At 40.5% G+C, this 6000-nt stretch overlaps 1 protein-coding gene across 2 annotated transcripts in view; it reads left to right on the top strand.

The window, feature by feature from the left end:
- LOC147379552 (uncharacterized) overlaps nucleotides 1–4861 on the top strand; it is a 201524-nt gene extending 196663 nt beyond the window's left edge. For both annotated transcript variants that reach the window (XR_015161935.1, XM_086394907.1), the window contains one exon: nucleotides 1–4861. This exon is cut by the window's left edge and continues 23315 nt beyond it. The gene's annotated coding sequence lies outside the window, so the exon portion shown is untranslated.
- The last annotated feature ends 1139 nt before the right edge of the window (nucleotides 4862–6000 follow it).

The following is a 6000-nucleotide window of genomic DNA, read 5'->3' on the forward strand; positions in this document are numbered from 1 at the left end:
ACTCTTCAAACTACATAGCTAATAATTAGAGATGTAAAAGCAGTAATCTTACAAATAACTTAGTGCTCTATAATAATCCATTTACCTCAGACAGGTGATGATTTCCTGCCGTAGACCATTCTTCAGGCAAGGTTTCCCTAGGGCAGAGAAAATTACTTTATTATTATAGGAGAAAAAAAGGGTTTTGATGAATCAGAAAGTAGACCCAGAAGAGGCTTGTCCACAGGTCCAGCTGCATATTAGTTGGGAAGAAGCTATTCGGTGACTTTGAAGAATGAAATATGTACTCTCCTTTTAAGAGAGATCAGGAACTGGGTATGATATGCCTTTCTATCAGATATTAGAAAGCCATCTTCTACTGATGGTTTAGACAGTATCCCACAAATCTTTCTGCCTGCAGTTTTTCTGCCCGTGGCTCACTTTGAAATGTTAGCTGTGCCAGCAATGTATAGAGATGATTTTTCTCCCTCCACTACTTCCATCAACAAAAAAATAGATTGGAAAATTCAGGGAAAGCAGGAAACAGTTCCAAGGAAGCAGTATCACAACTGAAAGGATTCAAAGAATGTCTAGGTGAATTAAAGAAGATTTTTAATCTTCTTATGAGCCCAAGAAAAAAATTACAGGAAAATGTTGTTTGCTTTTCTTAGAGACTTATGTCATTGATTGTATTAGCAAAGCTTTCGCTAATATAACTGACTTTCATGTATGACTTTTCTTCTCTCTCTCTCTACTCCTACTATTGCCTCTCATCCTCCATCTCCATTTCAATTTCTATCTTTATCTCTATCTCTCTCCTACTGTTAACATTTGGGATCTCTGCTAGGATCTTCAAGTATACACTTTAAAGTGAGAGAAATACCTAATATTTCTGAGTCACTTAAAATTTGCTAAATAACTGCAAACAGATGTATAGTTTTATTGTAAGTAAAATTATAACTCTGAACCTTATCAAAAGAATCTAGAACAATGAAACTAAAATATTACACAATACATTGAAACGTTCTGTGGAATTTTAACCCCAAAGCACAGAAGTAAATCTCAGTAGTTTATGTGGTATCGATTGTGTTGTAACATCCTGTAAATAACATTGAATACAAGAGAACTAATAACTACACAAAGAAACCTAACTTGAGCTCTCGCACCCAGATGTGAGGCTCAGGATATTAATGAGGTGCTCATAGTACTTGATGTTTGTTAAAGGCATAATAAACAGGTGTTTATTATGTACATGTAAAATGATAACTTTAACACTGTAAGGAATTCACCCAAATACTTCAGTGCAGTCCGGTGCTCAGTTGTGTCCAACTCTTTGTCCAATCCCATGGACTGTAGCATGCCAGGGTTCCCCGTCCATCACCAACACCTGGAGCTTGCTCAAACTCATGTCCATTGATTCAGTGATGCCATCCAACCATCTCATCCTCTGTTATCCCCTTCTCTTCCTGCTTTCATTCTTTCCCAGCGTCAGGCTCTTTTCCAATGAGTCAGCTCTTTGCATCAGGTGGCTAAATTATTAGAGATTCAGCATCAGTCCTTACAATGAATATTAAGAAATGATTTCCTTTAGGCTTGACTGGTTTGATCTCCTTGCAGTCGATGGGACTCTCAAGAGTTTCTCCAATACCATAGTTCAAAAGAATCAATTCTTTGGCACTCAGCTTTCTTTATGGTAAACTCTAACATCCATACATAACTACTGGAAAAACCATAGCTTTGACTAGATGGACCTTTGTCAGTATTGTCTCTGCTTTTGAATATGCTGTCTAGGTTGGTCATAGCTTTTCTTCCAAGGAGCAAGCATCTTTTAATTTCATGGCTGCTGTCACCATCTGCAGTGATTTTGGAGCCCAAGAAAATAAGTCTCTCACTGTTTACATTGTTTCCCCATCTATTTACCATGAAGTGATGGGACCAGATGCCATGATCTTAGTTTTCTGAATGTTGAGTTTTAAGCCAACTTTTTCACTCTCCTCTTTAACTTTCAGCAAGAGGTTCTTTAGTTCTTCAGTTTCTGCCATAAGGGTGGTGTCATCTGCATATCTGAGGTTATTGATATTTCTCCTGGCAATCTTGATTCCAGCTTGTGTTTCATCCAGTCTGGCATTTCACATGTTGTACTCTGTATATACATTAAATAAACAAGGTGACATACAGCCTTCACCCACTGCTTTCCCAATGTGGAACCAGTTCTTTATTTCATGTCCAGTTTTAACTCTTGCTTCTTGATCTGCATACAGGTTTCTCAGGAGGCACATAAGGTGGTCTGGTATTCCCATCTCTTTAAGAATTTTCCATAGTTGTAATCTACACAACAAAGCCTTTAGTGTAGTCAATGAAACAGAAGTAGATTTTTTTTTTTTTTTCTGGAATTCTCTTGCTTTTTCTATGATCCAACAGACATTGGCAACTGCCTCCTCATAGCTCAGTTTGTAAAGAATCTGCATGCAATGCAGGAGACCTGGGATTGATCCCTGGGTCAGAAAGATCCTCTGAAGAAGGAAATGGCCACCCGCTCAAGTATTCTTGCCCAGAGAATACTATAGACAGAGGAGCCTGGCAGGCTGTAATCCATGGGCTCACAAAGAGTTGGACACGACTTAGGGACTAAACCACCACCAATGGATGTTGGCAATTTGATCTCTGGTTCCTCTGCGTTTTCTAAATCCAGCTTGAACATCTGGAAGTTCTCAGTTCACATACTGTGGTAGCCTAGCTTGGAGAATTTTGAACATTACCCTGCTAGTGTGTGACATGAGTGCAATTGTGTGGTAGTTTGAACATTCTTTGGCATTGCCTTTCTTTGAGATTGGAATGAAAACTGACCTTTTCCAGTCCTGTGGCCACTGCTGGGTTTTCCAAATTTGCTGGCATATTGAGTGCAGCACTTTCACAGCATCATCTTTGAGGATTAGAGATAGCTCAGCTGGAATTCTATCACCTCCACTAGCTTTATTCAAATTGATGCTTTCTAAGGCCCACTTTACTTTGTACTCCAATGTATCTGGCTCTAGGTGAGTGAGTTCTTCTGATTACCCTTAAGAAAACAACAGAACTTATAGATATTGGGTGCTATAAAGTGAAGCTGGAAGTATGGTAGAGACTATTATAACATTATACTTATTGTTATTCAGTTGGGAATGGCAAAATGAATTTTTTCAGAGGCCCTGAATGACAGCTGGCTGACTGTTTATACATCACCTCAGAGTATTTCTCTGGTGTTATGGGACCATTCATTCAGTCATTCTGAATTTAAGCTGGAAATTGCAGTTTCAGTTAGCAAGAGGTATGAGTATACTTTCAGTGAAATAGAAAACGATCCCCTCTCTCTGTATTAGTGTCCAGAGGACACACTGGTTGGTTGTTTTAGTATTTTTAGTTACTTGTATTTTTAATGTAAAGTTTGATTACTTGTATAGAAATGTACATGAAACTAAAAGACACTTGTTCCTTGAAAGAAGAGCTATGACAAACCTCAGTTCAGTTCAGTCACTCAGTCATGTGCAACTCTTAGCGACTCCATGAATCACAGCATGCCAGGCTTCCCTATCCATCACCAACTGCCAGAGTCCACCCAAACCCATGTCCATTGAGTCAGTGATCCATCCAACCGTCTCATCCTCTGTCATTCCCTTCTCCCCCTGCCTTCAATCTTTTTCAACATCAGTCCTTCCAATGAATATTCAGGACTGATCTCCTTTAGGATGGACTGGTTGGATCTCCTTGCAGTCCAAGGGACTCTCAAGAGTCTTATCCAGCACCACAGGTCAAAAGCATCAATTCTTCGGTGCTCAGCTTTCTTTATAGTCCAACTCTCACATCCATACATGACTACTGGAAAAACCATAACCTTGATTAGACGGACCTTTGTTGACAAAGTGATGTCTCTGCTTTTTAATGTGCTATCTAGGTTGGTCATAACTTTCCTTCCAAGGTGCCGGGAGCCGGCATATTGCATATTGAGTGCAGCACTTTCCACAGCATCATCTTTCAGGATCTGGAATAGCTCAACTGGAATTCTGTCACTGCCGGAAGCCAGCGTGAGGAACTCCGCCCATGACAAAGGTCATGAGGAAGGAGGCTCGGCATAGGCAAAGGCGGGATCAAGCCTCAGGAGTCCCCCATCTACTCCCAAAACCAGAGTCTGCCTACTTTCTGCTTTGTGCCTTCACCTACACCTCTGACTTTACGGGGGGCTGTCCCCCACTACCTCTCTGAAAAAAGAGTTAGCTTACAGCTCCAGTTAATAATTCCTGGGTGTGACAGTGTTTCAACCTACAAACTCCTTTGGAAATCCTCTAGCCTGCCTGAATAGGTTTTTCCGGCCACACGTGATTGTTCAGAGCCTCCCAACTGTGAGAGGCATGAGATGTTCTAAACTGTCTAAATACAGATTCCTTTGAGCAGTTAAAAGATTGATTAGAAACTGTATTGGTGAAGGGATTTTCACTTCTTGGGCCAATGTTTGCTGCTAAGTTTCCATATCCCTTATCTGCTGTGTCCCTGGCAATGTATTGATTAATATAATTGGTTTAAGTAGTAGCTTTAATGTTTGTAACCTGGGACCCTTGAGTTAATTCTTTTTCTCGTTATAGCCCACCACACCTTTGCTCTGTAGGAATGCAACTTTATCTAATGCTTTTTGGAGGCTGGCGCCTGACTTTAGAATAATCACCTTTAGAGAAAAAGGCCTCCGGGCCAGAAGATGATGCAAATCACCTAAACTTTTGCATATGATAAGTTTGCAGGAAGAAAGCCTGGCTTACTGCATGACTCTACCCCTTCCCCCATTATCCTCTATGCATAACTTAAGGTATAAAAACTACTTTGGAAAATAAAGTGCGGGCCTTGTTCACCGAAACTTGGTCTCACCATGTCGTTCTTTCTCTTACCTTCTGGCTGAATTATTCAGCCTCTTTTCTCCACTGAATTTCCTCACTGAGCTATCCTTATTCCATTACTCTTTATATCCTTAATTAAAGTTTAATTAAGCAGTTGTTTCCTGATCCTCACTGACGCCATCCCGGCTTCGAATTCCCTGGATCCACCGGGGCTGGACCCCGGCACCAAGGAGTAAGCATCTTTTAATTTCATGGCTGCAATCACCATCTGCAGTTATTTTGGAGCCCCCCAAAAATAAAGTCAGCTACTGTTTCCACTGTTTCCCCATCTATTTGCCATGAAGTGATGGGACCGGATGTCATAATCTTAATTTTCTGAATGTTGAGCTTTACGCCAACTTTTTGACTCTCCTTTTTCACTTTCCTCAAGAGGCTCTTTAGTTTTTCTTCCCTTTCTGCCATGAGGGTGGTGTCATCTGCATATCTGAGGTTATTGATATTTCTCCTGGAAATCTTGATTCCAGCTTGTGCTTCCTCCAGCCCAGCGTTTCTCATGATGTACTCTGCGTATACTCTATACTCTATACTATACTCTGCGTATAGTTAAATAAGCAGGGTGACAATATACAGCCTTGATGTACTCCTTTTCCTATTTGGAACCAGTCTCTTGTTCCATGCCCAGTTCTAACTGTTGCTTCCTGACCTGCATATAGGTTTCTCAAGAGGCAGGTCAGGTGGTCTACTATTCCCATCTCCTTCAGAATTTTCCACAGTTTATTGTGATCCACTCAAAGGCTTTGGAATAGTCAATAAAGCAGAAATAGATGTTTTTCTGAAACTCTCTTGCTTTTTCAATGATCCAGTGGTTGTTGACAATTTGATCTCTGGTTCCTCTGCTTTTTCCAAAACCAGCTTGAACATCTGGAAGTTCATGTTTCACATATTGCTGAAGCCTGGCTTGGAGAATTTTGAGCACCACTTTACTATCATGTGAGATGAGTGCAATTATGCGGTAGTTTGAGCATTCTTTGAAATAAAACAGAGACATCACTTTGCCTAAAAAGGACTATATAGTCAAAGCTATGGTTTTTCCTTTAGTCATGTATGCATGAAAGAGTTGGACCGTAAAGAAAGCTGAGCACCGAAGAATTGATGCCTT

Source organism: Bos grunniens, chromosome 1 (assembly GCF_055505025.1).
Source record: "Bos grunniens cultivar Pamir isolate PY7600 chromosome 1, Bosgru_T2T1.0, whole genome shotgun sequence".
Lineage (NCBI taxonomy): Eukaryota > Metazoa > Chordata > Mammalia > Artiodactyla > Bovidae > Bos > Bos grunniens.